This window comes from Manis javanica, chromosome 8, assembly GCF_040802235.1.
Source record: "Manis javanica isolate MJ-LG chromosome 8, MJ_LKY, whole genome shotgun sequence".
NCBI classification, from domain to species: domain Eukaryota; kingdom Metazoa; phylum Chordata; class Mammalia; order Pholidota; family Manidae; genus Manis; species Manis javanica.
The window spans coordinates 45,689,887-45,714,890 of record NC_133163.1 but is presented as its reverse complement, the minus strand read 5'-3'; the positions used below and the strand labels follow the sequence as shown (position 1 = coordinate 45,714,890).

Sequence of the window (25,004 nt, the reverse complement as noted above, 5' to 3'; positions counted from 1 at the left end):
ATGGCCCCGGAAGATGACTGGTTAGCCAGAGACGGGTAAGATTCCTCAAGGGAGGAACAACCTAAGACAGGCACAGTCGCAGGGGGACCATCAGGTGAGAATTTGGGGATCAACAGAGGTGAGGCTCAGAACCCCTCTCCCCCTGCTTTGAGAGAAATCTGCATCCGTGGATGTTTTGTTGCCCTTGTCTAGCCTGCATTAATACTTAGTCCATAGGCACATACCTGATCATCTGATCATCTACATTTGCCCTCTTAAAGCACTAAACTATGTTTTCTACCTTTATCTTGCATCTACCTACCACTTCAGCATTTTATTAAAAATAAAAATAATAATAATAATAAAGGGAGAAATGTGGGATCAACATATAAATCAAGTACAAAAATCAAACGAATATTCATATTTGACCTGATTGTTTATAGGTCATAATGTGTGATCAAAACCAAAAGTTTCTGTGATGAATGCCCTTGTACTGTTCACCATGTTAGAATTTATTCACTATTTAAGAATTCGTTCACCATGTAAGAACTTGTTCGTTATGCTTCAGAAGATTGGAGGCTGACAAGAATTAGGCTTGAGATGGATTAATGATTGTGCATTGAGCATTGACCCCCCTATACTGAATTTTATTGTTGTTAACAACCATTTGATCAATAAATATGAGAGATGCCCTCTCAAAAAAAAATGGTGAATCAATTATACTAAACATTTTATTAGCAAAAAATTAAGAATGTTGCAAAGGGTAAAATAAACAAGAAAATTTGACGTTAGCTAGCACTCATAAATTTTATTCTAAGGATAGCTGCTGAAACTTGACCTTTAAAACGGGAGATAGTTCTACACACATCTTTCTTGTTTCTATATATCTTATGAGCAAGTTGCTATCTGCCCATTATTCTAAACTATCTTTTCAAGAGTGTTTGTTTACTGAGCAGCCTTGGGAGATAGAGATAGTGTCTCCCTCCAGTGCAAAAAACAGGCATGCTTAAATGCCCGTTATAAAAGATTGGGTTCCTTAAAATCAGGGTCTCTTTCTAGTAATACAATTCACTACACCTGTAGATGTCATCTGATACTTCTTCCTGTCACCTTCTTGACTTATTGAATTAACATCTGCATTTCAGTCAGATCCCCAGGTGAGCTCTAGACATATTCAAGTTTGAGAAGCATTCTCTAGGAGATCCTGAGACCAGGTCAAATCACTTGGCATTATGCTACTAGTATTCCCAATCTTTCTCAATGGTGAGGAGCGTCTAGACCTGCACCATCCCTAACAAAAGCCATTTGCCTCTGTAGCTCTTAAACATTTGAAATTTCTTGTCAGTATAAAACACACAATTGACTTCAAAGACTTAATACACAAAAGCAAATGTAAAATACCTTGTTTTTCATATTAATTACATGTTGAAACAATATTTTAGAGATACTGGGTTAAGTAACATATTATTAAAATTACCACCACCTGTTTCCTCTTACCTTTTTTATTGTGGCTACCAGAAATTTTAAAATTATACATATGGCTTGCGTTTGTGGCTCAAATTATACTTTTACTGGCCGGGACTGCTCTAGACCCTTGTCTCTGCCTTCACCACTTGAAATTGTATGACTCACACACCCATCCCCGTGCTAATTAGTTCCCTGGCTGCAATCCCATTGATAGTCACTATTGGATTGTAAAGAGTAAACCTGTAGTCTGACAAACCTTTTAGTCCTGGCCATCTCCATCAGGTTGCTAATGCTCTGGTGAAGTGTAAACTTTTTTTTTCTGAGAAGTTGAGCTTTTATGTGGTTTTGAAAGGGCCCATGAATAGGACAAAAGGGATCAGGGCTCTGCCTATAACATTCTCTGTGATCTTGCCTTATCACTGTATAAATTCTTCCAACACCTTTATCTGAAAAGTAAGAGGTTAGAACTAGATAATCTTTAAGATTCTTGAAATCCCTAACATAAACAACAATCTTTAATCTCAATGATCTATTATCCACAGTTACTGCCACTCCAATTAGATTGTAAACTCCTTGAAGGCAGGCATTTGTATCTTATTTCTATTTATTTATTTATTATTTTTTCAGCTTTACTGAGGTATAATTAACAAATAAACTTGTAAGATATTTAAAGCATACAATGTGGTGCTTTGAAATAAATATACCTGGTGATATAAATACACCCCATCAAATTAAGTAACACATCCACATCCATCACCTCACATATTTACTCTTTCATGTGTGTGTGTGTTTGGTGAGAACATTTAAGTTCTGCTCTCTTAGCAAACTTCAATTATACAGTATCAACTATAGTTGTAATCAACTGTAGTCACCATGTTATATACATTAGGCATTTTATCTTATGGTGCCACCTCTAAGTGCTGGTGTTCTGACGAACTTCAGAGATCTCAACAATTGTCTTTGATGTGGATTTCCATGCTAAAGGACAAAGCATTTATTCGAGCAGATCCAAGTGTTAGAAAAAAATTGAGATCCTATTAAGAAATAGAAGTAGAGACATATCTATAGGCAATTGCATTTTGAGGTAAACCCTGCCTACATATTTGTGTGCACACATTTGTTTTCAAAAGTTTGACCATCTGACTGTAACCTGAGGAATCTTGGTTAAACATTTCTTTATGCAAAACAAGGAATGTTGAGTAGTTAAATATTTTACCTCTGAGGCTAACATTGGGTTTCTTTTTCTCCCTTCTGAATGTTTAACATGGAAAACAAAGTGTAAATGTTCAAAAGATTTCCAGTCATGAAAATCTCATCACCTATGAAAGCATAGTAGGAACCAACACCTTTGAACGGTTAATTAACTCAACAAACATGTATTACACATCTTCTATTATAACTGAATGAGTCACCAGTCTGCTGAGCATCTACGAAATATGGAGAGATCTTGGGTAATGCAGAGACAATGGAAGAGCGTAGTCAGTCCCTTCTCTTAAGCAACTTACAACCTACTTGAGGAAAACTAAATATACAAATTGAGGAGGACTAAATGGAAATTTACACAATACAAAAGTAATCAATAAACATTCGTTGAGTTCCTGTTGTATGGATAGCGCACAGCAGGTACTCACATGAACAAAGCTAATACACACATTCTCAACATCTGTTCAAATGCTAAAGGTTCACAGGGGGATGAGATTACCTTGGTGTTAACAGGGTTAAGGAATTGTTTGAAAGAGCAGGAAGCCAGGAAAGGGCTACCCTGTGCTTGGCAGCAGGGCAGATGCCAGAACCTTCAGGTAGCAGAACAGCCCCCTCCTTCCACCCAAGTAGCTAGGAGAGGTGAGAAACCACAGGAAGGGAATTCAGTCATCTGAAGCCCACCTGTAGGCCTGTGGTTTGTGGACCACCTGTGGGAGAATCACCCGGAGATCTTACAAATGTATATTTCTCTAACCTACTCTAGAGCCCTCATCACATCAGAGCCTTTCAAGGTGAACTTTAGAGATCCACACTGAACACACTGCCTGTGATGCTCCTGCACACTGAAGTTTCTGAACAACTCACTTGATGAGAATAACAGTGACAGACTGATTCTGACCTGAGTTCCAGGCCTGTCTCCACAGCTTTGGGATAAGTTGCCCCCTTCTGCACAGCCTCTCTAGGGTTCTGTTTGCCCATCTGTCGAATGAAAACAGTAAATGCTATCTACCTCTAGTCTCATTGTGAGGATCAAATGATTAAATAATCTAAGATGCTTATGTGTACAGTGAGCATAAAAGCAATAGGAATCATAATAAGCTCATGAAGAATTTACCAACTATAGCCAATAATAATATAGTATACACTGAAAAATTTTTAGGAGGTTAAATCTCATGATAAGTGTTCTTTCCACAAGAAAAAACATTCACCAAATGTGAATAGGTGAAGGCAACACAAGGAGAAAATGAGACAGGAAAATTTTTGCAGGGCAGAGTCAGAAGTCCAAGCAGAAAGCTGGTGCCTTCAGGACATATTCCCAGTGACAGCCTCCACTTACTGACCACTGTCTGTGTGCCAGGCCACTTTCATATTAACTCAAAAGACCCTTAATCACTCTATGAAGTTGGAATTTAGTAGGGTTTTAGCTGAAGGTCGGTGAGGTTGTGTCCTGAGCAAAGCCACACAGCTTGTAAATCACATGGCAAGCATTAGGCAACATAGTCGGAGGCACCCACCATGCCCTCCATGTGACAGAGATGAGCCAGGATTGCAGCAGGCGGGTCCCAGAGTGAAGCCAAGCTCTGAGACCAAAGGGTACACACACATATCACGGATCAGGAATGTGGGATCAGCAATAGACTCTTACCACCTATTCTGCCAAGAACTTTCCTTAGTGCCCTAAGCTATTATTAGTAACCATAGAGACACAAAAATAGCAGATATTTACTTTCTGTTACGTTTCTAACAGTAGGGAAATCCAAACCATAGTTCTGTTCTGGTGTCCTGTCATTGTTCTGTTACACAAACCATTGTGTGGTCATGATTTGCTCCTGGTATTTACCAAAAACACTGTATTCTACAGTGTTCTTGATACAGGTGGGTAGGGCTCAAAATCTGAATACAGAAACCAGAACAGATCATAGTCCGCCTGGGAAGAAGATCGTACTGGATAGCTGCTGTGTTTGCCTGCCCTGCATCCATTCCCCATTCTGTACTAGCACCCTGATTTTCATTTGGCTACTGCTGCTTCTCACTTAAGTCCTTGGAGTTCTAATAGCGTTGATCCCCATTCCCAGACTCCAAGAATGGACACATGACCCAGACTTGTCCAATTAGCATATTCCATGCCTTTCGTGACAATCATTGGCTCAGGGATGGCAAGTGGTACAAATTAGTCCAATCAAGAGCTGATCTGAGAGTTTTCATTGGAATATCAAGAAAGGAAAGGACTCCTATGGGATTAGATTTGCCAGGGATTAGCTGAATTTTCCAGGCCACACCTCACAGAGTAAACTGGCTGAACTATTTGCACCTGTGTATCCTGTCATCCCAAAATTTCCTCTCCTAGTTTTTTTCAGATATGTAAGACAATGACTTTTTTTTTTTTTGCCTAAGCCTGCTTAAATTAGAATTTTCATCACTTAGAAAAAAAGTCCTAAATAATTGAGAGCCACGTGTAACTCAAAGGTCATTGATCTTGTCACCAATTTACACTTAATGTGAACTCACTAGTGATCATAGTGCATGAGTAGTAAGATAATTGGGATGAGGGAAGAAAGATTGGTCCTTAATCTATGAGCAGAGCTAATATTACTAGAAAGAGAGAGAGTTTAAAAAATAAGAAATCTACAGAAAGCTAAAAAGAATACAGGTGAGATTCATCAGGAGAAAATCAAACTGGAACATGCATGCTCATTCTCTGGAAAACAGAAAAAAATTAAATCTGAGAACAGAAGGTTAGCAAAAAAAATGTGTCCCTAATCTAAACTGTAGGGGAGCAGGAGGTTGGAGAGGCTACATTTTTAAAAGAGGCAAGAAGATTAGAATGGGAACAGAAAAGGACAAAGCATTTCAAAATAGGCTTATTTGGGACAATTTTCAGTAGGAAAAGGCATTAAAGTCTAGGATTTTAACCTCAAAATTTAAATTAGGCAGCTAATTCAATCTGCTGTTTAGTGGACAAAGTTAGAAAATCTATCTGAAATTGTCATTACTAGCAAACACCCTATTTTCGCATATATTTAAGGACGTTGGGAAAATAGCCAGCACAAAATTCATAATGCTCAAATTCATTCATAATCAAGACTCCATGCTGACAGACAAAAGTGAAAACAATTTAAGCATATAATTCCATTTTAATAAAAAAGAAGAATTAACCCCTACATAATCTCAGGCAAAGAAATAGTCTCTCTCTCCATAAAAGGATTTTATAATTCCATCTGATTCAACAGTATCTGCTTCTAGTTTTCTTCATGCACAGTAATTAGTAGATTACATAACACCATGCATCTCTGCAAGTGCCACACAAATAAAACTAGATGAAGTATGAGAAGAGTGAGAGAAAAAAACCATTCATTTGCCTAAACCTTTCCATCCAAGGCCTAACTATAACTGAATGACAGGAAATGTCTGATTTCAATCTAAAGGACAAAGACTTAACTACAACAGAAAATACAAAGGAAAAGGTGTTAAACAAACAAGTCAGATAACTAGGGTGAAAAATGGAAAAACATCAGCATGGTGGCAAAATTATACCTCATCGAGATCTTCAAGCTCCAAGTATATTTGCTTTGTAAACTTAGGAGTGATTCTAAGATGTGGCAGAAGTTAACATATAATCATCCTAAATGACTGTACTAACTACTACAGTATTATTTTATGTAAATTAAGAATTGGGCATTAGTTTGGAGCTACCCAAATGCATGTATTTTACTCTCTGGTCATTGATTCCAGCATGTTCCATCTGTGCCTCTGAGGGTCCTGTACATATGTACTATGGTCAATAGTTTACACGGCTGAAGCTTCTGTGGACTGTGAACCTCTCATAGCTAGAACCACCTCTTGCTCATTATTATTCATCTGCTCTACAACAAGGCTAAACCACAAGGAGCCTTGGCAAGAGCAAATAAATGTCTCCCTTTTAATTTTAATTGGTATTTTTAGCCAGTGACGTAAAACAAAAATTTTAAACCCAAACTGCCACAACGTTTTGGTGCACTAACATCAGGAACATATCTGGGAATCATTTTTATATATGATACTAAAATTCAAGATAATCTGAAAGGGAGAGTCTCTTCAAAACTTAATGAAACCAGGGTTACATAAAGAAATTTTGATATTACATTACACTGGATTTTTTAGATAATTATATTGTATCATTCCTAAAGATATAATATATATGCATTTGGTTTATTTTGTATATGCTTTTAAAGCCATCATGATTAGTAATAGCAGGATTTTAGTACCATTTTATTATTGCTATGGTAAGTAGTACTATTCAAATAGTAGGATTTTTTAATTAAAAACTGTTTTTCAATAAAACAAATGAGTGAAAGGATGCTGTGATTTCAGTAAAGCTGGTCCCAGGGAGGTCCATGGAAGTCCAAAAGCCCTTAAAGCCAAGGGCTGTAGCATAGAGTTTATGTGAATTGGGTACATGAACAGAAGGCAACAGTATTATCCTTAAATCTGCTGGTGTAAAACAGGCCAAACAAAGCAGGGAAGGTAACATCTTCCTATGTTGACAGGTAGTAACTGCACTAGTTGGGGTGAGGATTTAATAATGTAGGTAACTGTGTTGAACTACTGTGTTGTACACTTGAAATCAACATAAAATTGTGTATCACCTATACTTCAACTAAAAACAAACCAAAAAAGCAGTGCAAGGCCATCAATTGCAGCCTACACGACTGAGAAATCCGTATCTTCAATCCCAGCTCCAACCCTACACTTCAGGTTTTATATCCAACTGTTCCAGACATTGCCTGGATGCTCTGTCGCAAATGGACCCCGTCACCCTTCCAGAGAGTAGCGGACTCGGGAGCCCGGGGCCTGAGCTCCAGTCAGCCAGCTGCTTCACCTCCCTATGCCCCAGCTTCGCCATTTGAAAAAGGTGATTAATTAAAAAGCTCTACTCCACAGAACTGACACGAGGATTAAAACAGTGTCTGGCACATATGGAACTCTACATACCTGTTTAGTAAACAGATAAAACTTTTTGTGCAGCCGTCAGTAACTTGTTCCTACCTACTTTCTAGTGGGTCACGGCCCTCCTGCTTTCTTTCATTTCCTTCCAAAGGCCGAGCTCTTCCTTGCTTTCGGACCTTTCACTTCCTTCTTGGCTTTTCTCTGATTTCCTTCTGTTTTTATCCCCAGGGGCCACCAGAGACTTCCTGAAGTGATAACATTTTGTACAACATCCAAGTTCTTTCCACGGTGGCTCCCATCTTAGTAGAATCTAAGGGGACAAGAAGGGGGCTGTCAACAAGGCAGAAGCTGTCTTCGAATACTGTTACTATAATGCCATAGAAATCGATAGTCACAGAGTCGCACGGTCCTGGGTCCCAGTTCTGGCCTCTCCACTCCCTGGCCAGTATCTCCTGCCAGTCACCGAATCCACCCCCCCCACAGCACTGTTCTCTCTAAAATTAAGACCGAGGTTCCGCCTACTCTCCAAAATTCTTAAAAGTATTTCATGAGGTGATGAATGTGCAAGGGCCCTATATGCCAAAAAGGATTTATAATTTAGCATTATTATTAGTTCCTATTACTCTGTCCTCAGAATAAGGACTAGAGTTCAAGTATATCACCTTTCAGGAAAGCATAAGTCTTCATCTTGATAAATATTTTTCATTCTAGTTTGTCATAGGTTATTAGTTTAGTTGAGGTCCTGCATTTTTACCAGGTGTGAAGACAGTTCCCTAGATGCTGTGTTGTCACAGACCTGACCTGTGTCACTCTAGAGAGTTTGATAAAGGCTGTCATTCGGTAATACAACTGGAATGTGTTTAGATACGTTTTCTTTTCATAAAAGTCCTTATAATTGACAGAACCAAAAAAAGAAAAGTGTGCCCCAGAAAAAGAAGAAAGGAAGGAGGAACACAAAAACTAATTATTTAAGGGACCGCTCTGTGCCAGACACTAAGGAAAAGAGTCAAGCCTGGCACAGCTTTCATGGCCCAAGGACCAAGGCCAGAGGTGTGGCAGAACCTTCCCAAGGTCAAGGCAGGGTTACAGAAACTGTGGCCTATTTTAAATGTTGTACATTTAATAAATCAATGTCTTTAACAGGGGGAAAAAAATCTCAATGCACTATCATTGTACCAGCTATAGGATAATTACCTTTTTTAAAATATCAAATCAAAGTGCACCCCAGGTCATGGGGTTCCCATCATAGGTCACATGCATAAAGGTGAGCAATGAATTGCTTCTACTTAAAGTTCTGTGTGTTCGGGTCACTGTAAGTATAACCTCACTTATAGATAATGTCAAGGCTTTATTTGTGAGTGTGAAGTTTGAGCCAGCTTTGCTCCGGCCTCCGCCCTGGGATGGGCCTGGTTCAAAGCAGGGTGTTTTGACCTAGCACTTTGATGCAGCCATGTGGTGTCAAACCACCTTGTCAATATGTGAAATCGCTGTCTTTTCAAAAAGATAAAAAAGATATTCCCTACCAGGGCTGGATTCAGGTCATCTGGGCCGAAGTCTTATATTTGAAGGTTAAGGAAAAAATATGGTACGAAGGTAACAATCTTTTTAGAAAGAGGAAAAGACACATAGCAAATACCAAAGTTTAAAAAGTTGCAAAAACACAAATATCAGAAAACCCAGAAAAATAACAACTTTTATTCACTGCCTCAGCAGATCTTCTAAAGAACATTTTCCTAAATTTTTTGACCTATGCTTCTTGACCATCTTTTCATATGCCAATGATTTTGTAATATCAGTCCTTAGAGAGAATGAGAAAATAATTCTTTCTTGTAGCATCATTGATCAGAATTTGTTTTAAATTATTGGTAGTTTAGAGAAGTTGCTGAAAGTTGCTACTCAGCATCACAATTTGTTACTGGTAAATATACATCCATTCTAAGGATTGCTGTCAAATTTTGGAAAACTTCCATGAGGTTTCTTTTATATATGAGCTTAAGGTTTCAGGGCATCTCAAGCTTTCCTGTACAGTAATCAATCTAAAATACTCCTTGAATGAACTTAATAACTAGTCAGTGAACTTCTTATAATTCTACATCATTATTGTTGTTGATATACTTCATTTTAAATCAGTCAGAAATATGAATATATTTCCCATATATATCCACGAACTTCAGGGAAATGTTGGGATGCATAAAACATGTGTATTCACAAAGATGTGTGTGTCCTAAATCAGTAATTCTGGTAAATTCCCTTTGGAGAGATTTCCAGAATATTTCTAATGTATCACACACATTATCAAGTATAGTCCTGGCAGCAAAGAGCTTCTTTTTGACAAGGCATTGATGAGAACTGAATGACTTTCTCATGATTTTGTGTGCCTAATGGTTGGAAGAATTTTCTACAGACTGGCAACTGGCTCCATATATTTCAAGTCATATTTCTTCTCCACTACCCACAGTTCACTCACATTTTACCATGCAGGCTCTTCTGGCCTTATATTTTTGTGTCATAACATTGGTGTGTTGAAGCCATGGACAGTATGATTGGGCCTGGAAGTGACTTCTACACCATGACTGCAAACAATGTAAACAGACCCCTTTGACCTAAACATAAATGGACGCCAAACTCATTTTCCTGTAGCCTGTTCCCTAAAGGGCCTGGGGCCACCCCAGTGCCACTCAACAGGAGAAAAAGTGACAAGCAAAAGTGAGAGTGGAAAGAGAAAGCAGCCTTCATTAATTTAAGCTCAAACAATTTTCTTTGATGCATTTTATAAAAGCAAATGACTATACCTACATATTATTCGGGCCCTCCCAGGGCTTTGAAACGTGCCGTGCAAGAGAGAGGCCTTGAAGTTTATGTGTCAATATTTTGCCATGAATCTGCTTCAGTCCCTGAGTTTTACTCTCATCCCTAACCTCAAACTTGATCATGAAGAATGGTCCTCTTTAAAATGTTATTTCTGTATTTGAATACAAAGTATGTTCTTCTGTGTGAATAAGCTTTACTTTTAAAAATCAGGAAAACAGCACAAATTTTTCAAGTCTATTGGAACTAATCAAGTTAGACTCTAAAACAAATCACCTGTTCCCCCAGTATCCATTTTATTGTATGGATTAGTAATTAGTAAAATGCAATATATACAATGGACTACTGAGAAAACTATTAGAAATTTAACTGAGTGTTTTCTGGAGAATGAGATCTTATTGTGCTACAAAAATCCTCTTCTTGTTCCCATCTCTACCTTGCCCAAGGGTTAATATATACCCAATCAAATAGGGTTATAGAATCAAGCCAAACTAATGGTGATCATCCTATAGATTTTCAAATGAAAAGACAAAAATGAGTACTTCAATTAAATGAACACATCTGTTTTCTTGATTAAAAGCAAATGAGAATAATTGTCTTTTCAAAGGTGAATCTGAGATACTGAGATATAGATGATGCAAGTTGAATTCTCGGAAAATGGGCATCCTCCTGGCTTAGAATGTTGGGTAGCCCTTTCTGAGATTAGCAAGTGTGTTAAGACTGTATCCTTTTTCCATGTAGTTTACCAACCATTTGGGACCACATTTCCATACCATCTCTCTCCCAAGCTTGACACTAATCCATCCCTGATCTCATCTCATCCCTAATACCTACCCAGGAAGCACAGGCTGGAGATGGAGTAAAGTTCAAAGATGGGGTAAATATGATCCGTGTTTTATTAGTAATTAAAACAGATACACTTTTAGGGTTTATTTTTTACAGTATGGCAAAATATTTTCACTTCATATCACTGAATCAAATGGCTATATCCAAATATCAAGAACCCCAGTGAGTTATATTATGAAGCAAAAATCATAGAGGATTATATACAGTTTGGTTGAATTCTTAAGCAATAAACTTATCCCCATATTGCACAATATTTCTGGGTAGAACAGCATATTTCTATAACTCTATCATCTCCCTAACCATTCCTTAGCAACTTATTTTATAGATGTGTCTCAATAGCTATTTTCAACAGAACTACATTTTAAGGAGCATAAAAAGCATATGCTCCTTTTCCATTCTGATGTTGGGTTATAAAATAAAGCAGCCCACAGTGACTATCCCATTGTGCAATACTTTGGGACAGAAATTTTACCTTACTCGGGAGAAGGAGCCGACAAATGCTAAGGGAGTATCTCCTGGCCAAAAAAAACTAAAGAAGTTCCTGATTACAGCAGGGTAGGTGGCTAGGCATTCACACATACCTCCACTTTAGGACTGCTTTACTGAGTCAGCACAGTGAAATATGGTAAAATGGATCCACAAACCTTCCAGTGGCTTTTGTTTCCTTGATCTGATCCTTATTTCAGTGGATGTCTCCAAGACCAGGCATGTATTCCTTCCTTCAGTCATTCATCCACCAAGAAAGGATGACTTTCTATATGCTGGGAAATGAAGATACTGCATTGAATCAAACAGGCATGGCTCTTGCCCTCAAAGAGCTAACAGTTGAGCATGAAAGATAGACAGTAAACAAAACATTACTCAGATAATTATTTGATTTCCCCCTTGTTTCCAGAAGTACTGGACTTGACTCTGTGAGTTGGGGAGGAGGAAAGATGTCTGCCAAGAATTCCAAATCCATACCTCTTCACCATGAACCCAAGGCAAGTCTGCTTCTACTCTAGCCCCAAAATTGTAAGGAGGGAGGACCATGGGTGACCAGGTGGCCTTGGGTCACTGAGACCGCCTCCTGATCATAAGCCCACCCTGTGTGGTGGTGATCAGGAAGACGTGTTATCAGAAGAGTGGAGATGGGTAGGTTTGCTTCTCAGACCAAAACAGAAAGGCGGTAGCCTTATATCCACATCTTTATAAGTATCTGGGGGCTTATTCTAAGAGCAAGCCGAAAGTGCAATATTTTAGGCAAGATAGTGATGTGATCAGGTTTTTAAAAATCACCCTGGCTGCATTGTGAATGGTGTGAATGAGAACAAGAATAGAGGTAAAGAGACAAGTTAGAAAGTTATTTGAGGCAAGAGATGGTGATGTCTTAGTTTAGGGTGGTGGCTTTGATGATGGAAAACAGTAGATAAAGTCAAGAGCTATTTAGTAGATAAAATATCAGCAGGTGGCTGACTATGAAAGGATAATGAAAAGGGAGAAGTCAAGATAAATACGACTTCCAACTTAAGCAACTAGCTTAGCGATTCTTAACCTGGCTGCTCATTAAACTTACCTGAAGACCCTCATCCCAAGATTCTGATGTAATCAGGTAAGCAGGGGGCTCAGGCACACCTATGTTTTCAATGCTTCTCAGATGTTTCAAAGGTGAGGTCAGGTTACAGAATACCTGAATTAGGTGGTCAAGAATTCCCAGGGTAGAAAATACCTGACAGGGAGGGAGGTTGAGGGAAATTTGCATGAGTTTCCAGCCTAGAAGATGATGAGTCAGCAAATAAGACTATGAAGTGCTGGTAAGTTAGAAGGGAACCAGGAAAATGGGGTGTTGCCAAAATCAATGCAAGAAAATATTTCAGGAGGAGAGTGAGTGTGTAAGTGGGTTAAAAGCTGTGTTTAACTTTGGCAGCACCTGGAACTCCACCCTCCGTCCAACCATCAGTCCTCTGGGTCCTCCCGGTGGTAAGTCTACCTTGATGAGACAGCGTTTAGCAATAAATTGTTATTTAAAGGTCGAATTGTAGGAGACTTCCAACCCTAGTTTTTCAGGATTTGAAAAATAATTAAAATCTCAATTCAGATACTAAACATGAAAGATAACATTCCTTCTGCCCATAAACTCATGACTCTTAGCACTTAGACATGTATTATGTTTGCCTATTTGTGGCTTTAAACTTGGCAAGTTTTGCAACTGTTTTAGGGTTCGGTAGCATTCTTTCTGTTGCCAGGCCTACCCAGGGTAAAACAAACAGAGGGATCTTTCAGGACTTGCCTCCTCTTTGGATCCCTACTGAACTGGGTACAGACTTTGGTCACTATCAAGGTGTCTATACCATTTTATTTCATTTCTTTACATGTGTGTCTCCTTCTGACTTCCCTGAGGGCAGGTAATATAGTCCTATATGAACTTGAATCTTAAGCACCTATCATGGTACTTAGCACGTGGTACGTACTGAATAAATGTTTGAGGAATGAATGGAAAGTTGCAAAATTTTTCTGTGAGTTCATGAACAGCCAATCTGGAAATTTCATCTCTAAGTATTCTTTCATCATAGACTGTAAAATATTGTTTAAATAAAGGATGTGGTTTATCCATGTTTAAGTTTTAGGTCAGTTTTCTTTGGAGTTAGTAGAATCTCATTCCAGTACAAATTATTTAATCCCTTGGTGCCCTGGGAGTTCTGCCTATAAAATAAGAATGGCAATGCTGATTTCCCTTGGAACTGCAGTGAGGACTGTTGAACTCAGAACTCGATTTGCCCCTAAGAAGTACTCCCTGGGTTTGAGGACCAATAGATAATCATTTCTGACTTGTTCTCTTTACAGTATATGCTGGTTCAGATGTGAAGAGGACAACAGGTAAATTCCCTGGGTCTAGTTACAATAGCTTCTAGAGCAAGTGTTAAAGGCTGAATCTTGTGACCAATAAAGGGTTCCCCATGCTAGGAGCTGGGTTAATCATGTCACACTTTGCCAAAGTAGTGACTCTTCTGGAGGATCCAGCCCCTTCTTGGCTGGACACTGAGCAAATGAAGCATTCATGGCCTCAAGGCAGACCTAGGCCAGCTGCAGCAAATGTAATCAAAACTGACTTTAAGGTCATATCAGACCTGGATTAGTTTGTTTAGAGCTAATCTCTCCTTTAGTTCAAGTCTGCTGTTCAGTTGGTTTAAAGGACTCTTGGTGGAAATCTGTTAGAGAAGTAAGAGATTACCTTAACCAAGGGCAATCTTTCTAATTGCAATTTAAATAATAAAATGCATTTCCATTTGTTATATGTCCACTTGACATATAGTAGTGATTATATGCCAAGCTTTGGAAGTGCCTGACAGCATTATATGTTCACATGGGTTGTAAAGATCTCCATTTTACACATGCAGAGAGTGAGGCTCAGAGACACTGAGATATCTGCCTAGCATTACACAGCTGGCAATAGGCAGAGACCAGATGAAACTCTCATCTCCCTGACTACCCGTTCGGCCTCTTTCCTACCATACAGTATTTCCTGATAGACCCCCATCTTTTCTCCATAGGCCTCTAATATGCTTTTATTTTAAAGCTAAATGTCATCCTCTTATCAGCTATTTATAATCCAACCTCAAAGGACAGACACATAGGTTTTCTTGTCATTTAGGATAAATTTAAGGCAAAAACAAAAAATAAAGTGAAAACAACTATAATATTTAGCTGTCTGACCTTGGTGAATAATCTTGTTAGATTATAAGTGAAACCTAGATTTTCATTTCCTTCAGTAGTTTTTTTTATTATTTTGTTTGTTTCAGTACACAAATAACACCAGATCTGTGATCATCTTTGTTCCTTTACTTCTAAAAGGTCTAAATATGTTATTTCTATAACATTTCAAATTCTTTTTCCTGCTTTTTACACAGCATGCACATTATTTTACTAGATTTATCAGGACAAGCCTTTGAGTTGAATGTGACAAGCTTCAGGAGGTAGACATTAGAGCCAGTTTGCTAGGCAGAGAAAAGGACAGGCAGAACTCAGAAGTACTGAACTCAGGGACAAATGACAGAGCCTGTTCCTGGGGAATGCAAGTAAGTCTGGGTTTCATGTGCTTTTAACACTATAACATGAGGGATTTTTCAGGTTCTTAAACTTCATCCACAAGGACCTAATAGAGTAAGACAGAAATCATAAAGATCATGTTGTGGTCCCTGGGAAAAGAGAGTTCCACTTCCTCCAACAAGGCCTAGGTGGACCATACAGCATGAGAACCCAGGTCAAACTGACCCTGTGGATTAAAGACAGTAGTAGATTTCCTCTCAGGCTTCAACTCCAAATGATTAGAAGGAGCTATCTGAAATGCCGGGTAAGCAAGATTCTGAGGCTGTGTCCAGGCTTGGTGACAAGGATGTGGTAATCCATCCATCATGCCTAGCACGGGCAGGGGGCTGTGACGAGGCCGCACACATGCCGGGATTGCCGTATGCAGAGGGAGGGCAATGGCCCATGTAACAGCTCGAAGAGAAACTGAGCTCCTAATGTGGTGTACGTCACTTTTACAATGGCAAGAGCCCCATTTCACAAACTACCCCAAAGAAAACTTATGTGACATACTTATAGTTATTTTTAAAAACAAACCAAAAAAAAAAATGAAGCACAAAGAAATGGAGAGAAGGGCATATTATTCAGGAAAGGCACAAACAGACCATGTTCCTGTGACGCCTCTGTGTCCAGGGACAAGGGACCATTGCCAGTTAGTACAGAAGGACACCAGATCTGGCAGAGCTGTCCCTGCTGCCAGCCTGAAGGGCAGCACAGTGGACGGGGTGAGTGGGAAGCCCACACTAGCACATGCCGGCACAGAAATTCAAAGGGGCCGTGCCGGCACATGTGCCAACCACACCAGCAAAATAGGCACCCAAGGGTTATGGATCCCCATGTGGAAAGCTGCTTGGCTGGTGACCCCAGGCAGGACTCCTGGGAGGACCTCAGTGGCTGCCACAGGCTTGTTATTGGTGCTCTTCTCCATGTGGACGGCTCCTAAACATGATGTCTGTCTCATAGGTTACATTTCTCTGCCTTGAAACATTCACTGCATGGTGGGGGGAAACAGGCACGTATTAAATTGCAGCTCAGAGAGGCGACCGTCATCACAGGGACATGGATGAGGAACAGGGGGAGGCAGGGACCTGCCTTGTCTGGGAAGGTCAGGGAAGGCTTCTCTGAGGGGACATTTACTGGGCAGAGGAGGTTCTCTGGTCACAGAGAGAAGGACAGACAGAGGCCTGAAAGCAACAGCACAGCGAGCCGACAGCACTGAGTTCAAGGCCCCGGAGCACAGCGGGAGGGAAGGAGTCAGCAGAGGGTGTGGATCACAATGGTCAGTCAGAAAGTCACAGCGGGTTTTTAAACAGATATGTCACATCTTTGGCGTTCAGTGCTGCTGGCAGCATTGTAAAGACTGGATAGGAAGAGAGATAGAAATGCTTGTTAGGAAATTGCTACAATTGCTCATTTTAAAAATGATGACTACAAGCAAATTCAAGCAATAATAGGAATTAAAATCATCTGGATTTAAAGACTAATGGGTTAGAGGTAAGGGCAAGAGAAAAAGAAAAGAGGTCAAGCTGACTCCCTAGTTTCAGGTTTGGGGAGACAACAGGGCCATTAATGGGCTGGAACAGACAGAAGGAGCAGTGGGTTTCCATTTCTCTACACACCTTCTGTGACACCAGGAGCTAAATCAATAGTCACTGGTAGAAACGCATGAGCTTTGAAGTCAGAGATTAGGATTCAAGTCCACTGCTTCACCCCCATTCAATATCTACATGATGTTGAACAAGCTACTTAGCCCCTTTGAGCTTCAATTTTCTAATGGTAGAATTGAGATAAAAGCACGCAGCTCCTAAGGCTGATGTTGAAGTGAGATGGGAGTATGTCCATGGGATACTTGGTACAGCCTTGCTATGTTTTAAGAACTCAATAATGAATAAATAGATTACTGTTTCCTTTTTACAAAGTAAGCAATAGGATAAAAAAATGCTTTTTATTCTTCTGGTCTCATAAAATTCACATTCTATTTTTATTTCACTATATTGAACTCAATTTCTGCTTAAGGCACTTATGCCTTAACACATAAAAACTGCTGTTGCATTTTGTTATGCTGATGGACAGTGACTGTAATGGGGTTTGTGGGGGGAACTTGGTGTAGGGGAGAGCCTAGTAAACATAATATTCTTCATGTAATTGTAGATTAATGATAACAAAAAAGAAAAAAAAGGGGGGGGTTACTCCCTGATAGGATAAAATTAACTGCAAATCAACAATTAATGCATGCTTTACATATCCTTGTGTCGGATGATCAGCTATGGAAGTACATTTTTCTGATAATATTTCTTTCTCTTAAAAAAAAAAAGGCAGTTCCTGTGTGGTGATCTCCAATAGGTTCTTCACAATGGTATAAAGGTCATATCAAAGTGTGGGCAAAGGGTTTGTTTGTGTTTATACAGAGGATCAAAGCCCAATTTGGCTATCCAGAAAATGAATTAAGATACTATATGAAGAAGAACTTCCGACATCAACATCCTCTGGAAGAGTCATTCCAAAAGATGATCATCAAAAAACTTCAACAAAGATCCTGGCACTGTTGCAGTTGTAGCTGCATTCATCTTACCGGTTCCTGGACTTGCCATTGGAATGAAGAAGGAGATATCTAAGTTGGCCTGTGCATACAGTAAAACAACAAATTTGACTGGATCTATATTGTCAGAACTCAACCAAGAATTAGGAGAAGTACAAGTTGCAGTGCTCCAAAATCATGCGAGTATAGACTATCTATTGTTAAAAGAACATATGGGATGTGAACAGTTCCCAGGAATGTGTTGTTTTAATTTGTCTGATTTTTCTCAAACTATTCAAATTCAGTAAGACAATATTCATCATATCATTGATAAGTTTTCACAAATGCCTAGGGTACCTAACTGGTTTTCTTGGTTTCACTGGATATGGCTGGTAATTGTAGGTCTGCTTTTGTTATGTATCTGTATTCCTATTCTGTTAATGTGTGTATGCAATTTAATTAGTAGTTTGTTAAAACCTATACATGCTTATGTTACTCTACAAGAAGATATGTCAAAGAAATAATCAATCTTTCCATGTTTTCTTCCGTCTGCTACTTCTATAGCTTTTCTTCTTCCTTCCTAATTACAACCCTTTAGTAGAATTCATGCCTCATATCGAAAATTACCGAGTATCATAATTCTTCCAAGTGGTAAAGATACCTCAAGACAAATGCTGGGCATAGAAGCCACAGGGCATAAATCTGCAAAGAAGTAAAAAGCTAACCTTTTCAAACAATATTGCTTCTCTCTCACTTACCAACTTTACATTTCCCTGTATGGCCCTGGAAGATGACTGGTTAGCCAGAGACGGGTAAGATTCCTCAAGGGAAGAACAACCTAAGACAGGCACAGTCACAGGGGAGCCATCAGGTGAGAAATTGGGGATCAACAGAGGTGAGGCTTAGAACCTCACCCTCCCCCTGTTTTGAGAGAAATCTTCAGTATCCATGGATATTTTGTTGCCCTTGTCTAGCTTGGATTAATACTTAGGCTATAGGCACAGACCTGATCATCTACATTTGCCCTCTTACAGCACTAAATTATGTTTTCTACCTTTATCTTGCATCTACCTACCACTTCAGCATTTTATTAAAAAAAATAATAATAATAATAAGGGAGAAATGTGGGATTCACATATAAATCAAGTATAAAAATCAAATGAATAATCATATCTGACTTGATTGTTTATAGTTCATGATGCATGATCAAAACTGAAAGTTTCTGTGATATGACTGCCCTTGCACTGTTCACCATGTAAGAACTTATTCACTATGTAAGAACTTGTTCATCATGTAAGAACTTGTTCGTTATGCTTCAGAAGATTGGAGACTGTTAAGAATTAGGCTTGGGGTTGATTAATGATTGTGCATTGAGTCTCCTATACAGAACTTTATTGTTGTTAACAACTATTTGATCAATAAATATGAGAGATGCCCTCTTAAAAAGAAAAACTGAAATTAGGCTGGACCCTGGGACTGTGCTGGGACCATAACTTGACTGCATATGTCTCTTGTATGTCATTTTCACACAGCTCTTATAAAGTTACCCTTAAAGACAGAGAGCAATAGACAAAGCTGTGAAGTCCATGAGGTGGATGGTGGTATCCATAGTGTCCAACAGAGCACTTGGCCCACAGCAGGTGCTCAGTAAGTTTTGGGTGAATGAATGCACGCAGACCCTCAGAAGGCAACATTGCACCATGTTGACCCCTGAACACTACTTCCTACCCAAGCCATGTGCCCTAAGCAGGAATACTCTTAGCATGAACGGTTCTTTATAGACCTTTCAAAGCACGTAATGAAGTGTTTAATCTGCCAATCATCAAGTCGAAAGTATATAATGAACATGGATTAAGAGACCCATGTGATATGTCTGAATTCCTTCAAATATATATTGATTACTAAAATGTTTCTTCCATGTTGTGATTCAGTACATTGACCAGGTTTCTCTCTCTGAATGTGAGTGTGTCTACCTAGACAACTCAAGACAGGATGAATTAGTGGAACTCATAGGTGTTTATGTTTTTCAGACTCATTGAAAAGAACCTAATCTAAGGATCTATGATTTAATGAGCCTTTCAAAGCTGAAAACATATCCCACTGAGATTTGAAACAGAAAATAGACTTAAAATAGAAAAAGAAAACAAAGCACGTTTTGTGTTTCATGGACACAGAAAGGTGCTAGAATTATTTACTGCTTTCTGGACTTTGCATTATGACCAAATTGATATTTTCCAGGTTTTTCATTAACTTAAAATGTTCTGAGGTAAACACATCATTTGCCATGATTTAATCCAAGGTGTTTCCACAGCTTCCTTGTAAGCAGCTAAAAATTAGACTGAGAGGTAGGAGTTCTGGTCAAACCCCTTTGTGAAAGTAGCACTAGAGAAAATGCACAAATTTTACCCAGCCACTGCCCTAAAATTCTAGCTGCCACAGCAAGCAGAGGCTCTAAAAGAAGAATCACAAGGTATAATCTTCTAGCCCAGAACTTTCTCACTTCCAAAGCCAGAATTCATTTCATCTTGCCTTAAAAATTTCCACAGATTCCCCAAATTGTAAAAGAACATAAGACTGACCTGACCACCCTCACACCTACTGCACTGGCCCTCCATAAAAGGCCCTACAAGAGCAAAAGCTTCTACCACCTTTCTGGATGGTTCTAGGCAAGTCTACCTTCATAGATACGTAACTCTCAGAATTCACTAGGATTTCAAATTTCCCTCCCAACCTAAATCAGACTGATTAAATCAGTTTCTTCAGCTAGTCTTTTAAACAAGGTGGAAAATTAAAGAGGAATAGAAAAGTCAATTCAAGATAGCCAATATCAAGATAGATAGATACGTTCTAACTCTCAGTCTTAGAGACAAGGACATCTCTAGGATGAGAGCCTATGGGGTTCATAAAGTCCATCTGATGGACAAACAGAGAATGACAAAAAACTGGCTCTCACTTGCCACCAGTGTTAGATGCCCCAATGGTCACCCAGCAGAGCTCTCAGTAAATTGTCTGGGGGAGGTATTGAAGAACATTCAACAGGAGTAAGCAGAACAATTTTTTTAAAAAACTTTTCGTGGATGCTGGCTATGTGATTTGACATGTAGCTAAATACTGAATGCTCACTTGACCCTCCTAAGACTGAGTCACAAGCAGAGGTAGAGCACAATCCCCTACACCTCACATTCACCAAAGACAAAGTCAGATCCTCACAATGCTTGTCCAGAATGGGACATTACTCTGACGTTCCAAGTTGCTAGTACATAGTGACTGGTTAAAGTACACTAACATTATCTGGCTCATACATGTAGATAAAACCTCTTATGATTTCAATCAATAAAAAATAACAGCCATACAGGATACAGCATAAGTAAGGAGACATTACAGGGAAAGTGAGTGTTTTTATGATCATTTTGCCTTCCAGTATACCTCACAAAAATAGCCACTATACAAATGGAGAAGTCTAATTGTTAAATACTTCTTCAAATTGAGCTGAAATTACTTTACCTAGGATTTTTAACTTCTGTCCCAATTCTGTTCTCTGTAACACACCACAATATACCTTTCATACATGGAGATATTTTTCCAAGAAACATTTAAGTCCTTGCTTGGCAACTGTGGCTGCTACTTTCAAAGTAAAACTTGAAATTTTAAACTAAAGCATTCAGTGAACAATCAGCCAATCAAAGACTTTGCGTGTTCACCAAATGCCCAGGTGTGTGCTCAGCAATGAGAATAATAGGAAATGATTAACTTATTTCTAAGGGATTATTTTCCACTGGTTCCATTGTTTTGTGCTGCCTCCTCCAAGAAGAAAGTCGATTAAAACTAAATAATTTGAGGGGAACATGAAAAGTCATCAGAAAAATGCAGTAGGTGCTAGTTGCAAATGTAACCTAGAGGAAAAGTGGGCGTAGGGATAAGGCAGGAAGGAGTAATAGTCATTTGGCTCTTAGCAGCTCCAGGTGCTTTATACTTACTATTTCACTTTATTCTTATCACAGCTCTGTAAAGTAGGTTGTCATAAAGTGGTGCGTAAAAAGAAACTGAAGTTTTAAGAGGTTATTTAAATTGCCCAAAAGTGATATACTTGCTGTGGGGGATCCACACCCAAATTTAATTCTAAAGGGTATGCTCCTTTCACTGTGTAATAAACATTACTTGTAAAGAAATCAATACAAGACATTATCACTTGCCATGAGATATGATACTGAATGTGGATGGCTAACACTATGTCCCCATCTGCTATTTGTTTAATATACAGATCACCCAAAGAATATAATTGTATTTTTTAGCTTTAGAATATCTGTAAGTCATTGAATTGCAATATAACTGCGTGTGATTTGCAATGCCATAGTCTTTTTGTTTGATGTTTCCAAATGGGAATGTCACCAAACTCTTATAGAATAAGAATTGATAATAAAAAATTTTAAAGAGAACATGCCACAGCAGAGGATGCTGGGGAGATAAAAATCATTTGGCCATCTGTTTTTCAGGATATTTTAAAGCTATTGAAATCAATGGGTGTAGGGGAGAAGTAAAAGTAAATTTGGGGTAAGCAAGTTCCCCGTGCATAGCCCAGTAGAGATGGTACAACTCTGAGTAACACTGCAGTCAGGGAATTCTGGTGGGTCTCATCTGGGTTATTCAGCTGAACTCTGACCAGGATTCTGCTTGACCTCCCTGTTGCTTCACCAAAGACCACCTCTCAGCAGAAAATGGCTGAAGTCATATTACTTTGTCACCCATTTTTCCATCATATGCATTCCTGCCACATTCTAAAATCAACCACAGTGATGGTGTTCAAGACCCTCCTTGCATTTTCCAGTGATGGGACCCAGATCCAGCTCAGCTGGTAGGCAAGGCACTTGAGTTTTAGCATAAGAATAAATGACAGAGAAATGTGGTTTTCCTCAATGTGCCATGCCATCTACGACATTTGACGTGCAGAGCCTCACATTCCTGTTGGAGGACAAGGTTGCTCACCATTGTTCTGACTCCAAAATTATTTCCGATATGAATGCCTGTAATTAACCTCATTTATTGACTTTACACGTGGGAGGTGTGGAGAAAGGCTCAGTGGTGCTCTTAACTGCCTCCTCTACAGCTAGCAAACAGCCAAGATGTTTGCATATGCCTGTTTTCAACTTCCCTACAAAGGTAGAAAACTTGAATGGGTCCTTTGTGTTAGAATCTATTTAAAAGTTCTATCTGAAATTAAAGGGAAAGAGTTCAGCTTAGAGACCCCTGCACCCAGCCACGTAGCACGTCTGTCTTCCTTCATCTTGGCTCTTAGAGCCACATTATAAAGCCAAAGCCAAACAGACCACATGCGAATGTTAGCCATGAGGCACAGTCCTGCACCCCTGTCACCTTTGGCTTGGAGTGATTCTGAAAGCATGCTATGAAATAGCACCACTTGTTTCACTGGTCCCTAGCCCACCAGCGCTAGCACCCCCTCCCCCGCCCCGACCTCCACCAAAAATTGCTCTGCAAGGCTTTTGTCAGACCTGCCATTTGCAGGGTCTGTGCATTCTTACTTTGATGATTCAATCTTAGCTTGCTGCCACGAAAGTCTCAATTCCTTTCCTGCCCACGAAACAGCAGTTCAGCTTGATACAGTGCAAAGGAAATGACATTTGGTGACTGGTGGTTACAAAGGATGCCTCCGGGGATGGATGCAGAGGTTAAGGTGCTGATACACTTTGAAATCTTAACACATACCTGCTGCCATCCAGGAATCAAACATAAGAAGAGAACACAGAACACAGTGAAAAATAAGTTACTCAGTAATAATACCATATCTGATTTACAAATCATTTTTACATATAATGTGTTAGCTGGCATGCTTTTAGATGTAACAGAAATCATCTCAAGCTAAATAAAGCAAATAATAATTGATTACATGGATACCAGGGTATCTCACTGACCTCAGTGAAGGAATGCAGCAGGGCCTCAAGAATGAGGAAATGGAATGCTCTCATCCAGGAAACACCACCAAATCCTCTCTTTCTTTTGTTTCTATTTTATTCTGTTAAACTGCGGAGCTGGTCTCTCTCTGATTCAATCACATGGTGGAAAAATGTTACCAACCCAAACCTTCTGTGTTTGCCCCCTCTCTGTTGAAAAGGACAGCCAGTTGAAACTGGAATATCTTGGTCTTAGTTCTGAGTGTCCAAAGGGCTTTCTTGGTCAGGTGCCCAGGCACCCTTTGCCAGCCACCTGGGGTAAGGAGGCTGGGTCACGTTGCTCAACTATGGCTTGCAGGAGCCCAGCCATTGTAACCATGCAGATGGGAGATGGCTGGGCCCTGGAAGGGGGAAGTTACCCCAAAAGTGAGGGTCCAGGACAGGCAACCCAACTGATGTGAGTACATATATTTTTTTACTTGATTATCTGCCCCACCCACCGACTTTTTGTTATTATTATTCCTCTCATTTTACAGATGAGAGTTATTATTTGCCTCTGCCTTCTGGGGAGATGTGAGACAGACTCTCATGAAAAGAGTTTAATAACATTTTGAAAGCAACATATACCATACAAAGCAATATAGAAATATTTCAAACTAATGAAAATAGTTGAACTTTGGTTTCTTATTTGGAAGAAACTTAGGAAAGTGTGTGGGGGGGGACATTTCAGACATAAGAAATAGAAGGAAGTCATACATTACCAGCAGCAATTCACATGTTGACAATCTGACTCATTCATCACACTATATGCAGGAAGGCAAGATTAATATTTTCAAAGAATAGAGGAGGATGAAAGTAGAACCACAGAGAGCCCTGGATTTCCAGATTTCCAAGCATTCAGAGCCCTGCCTCCAGCCTACCATTCTCGCCCCCAACATAGCCAGTATCTTAGACCTATTCTGATTCCTTGGACAGTCACCATAAAAAGTGCTATTTTAAATCTCTAGTTCCATAGGATTAGAGCAGATATCCTTTTCAGATCATCCTCTGAATAGGATTCCATTTGTTTTTACATCACTGCTCTTAAGACCGAGAATTACTTCTACTAAGAATTAGTTCTTCACGAATTTTTCTGATCCATGTCCAATGTGATTTTTAGTACCCAGATTTCAGAAATGTCATCCAGATCTGAACAGGAAAGAGTGCCCAGTTATCACAGAGCTCAGCTGAACAATTAGTAGTTCATCTGTATCTCACTACACATTGCGGCCCTACAGTCCCAACCA

At 39.4% G+C, this 25,004-nt stretch overlaps 2 long non-coding RNA genes across 8 annotated transcripts in view; one reads left to right on the top strand and one right to left on the bottom strand.

Annotated features, from left to right (window-relative positions):
• Positions 1 to 23,941, bottom strand: part of LOC108407677 (uncharacterized) — a 98,648-nt gene extending 74,707 nt beyond the window's left edge. For 3 of the 7 annotated variants that reach the window (XR_005060708.2, XR_012120509.1, XR_012120508.1), the window contains exons 1-4: positions 23,740 to 23,941; positions 12,785 to 12,937; positions 11,874 to 11,990; positions 7,675 to 7,885 (exon numbers count right to left, since the gene is read on the bottom strand). This is a non-coding gene — a long non-coding RNA (uncharacterized lncRNA). Of the gene's footprint in view, positions 1 to 5,196; positions 7,886 to 11,873; positions 11,991 to 12,784; positions 12,938 to 23,739 lie in introns of those variants that run through there. The other 4 variants (XR_012120511.1, XR_005060709.2, XR_012120510.1 and 1 more) reach the window with 2 other exon arrangements.
• Positions 13,134 to 18,044, top strand: LOC140843261 (uncharacterized). Its single transcript, XR_012120872.1, has 3 exons — positions 13,134 to 13,188; positions 14,053 to 14,085; positions 17,703 to 18,044. It is a non-coding gene; the product is annotated as an uncharacterized lncRNA (long non-coding RNA).
• Positions 23,942 to 25,004: the final 1,063 nt, after the last annotated feature.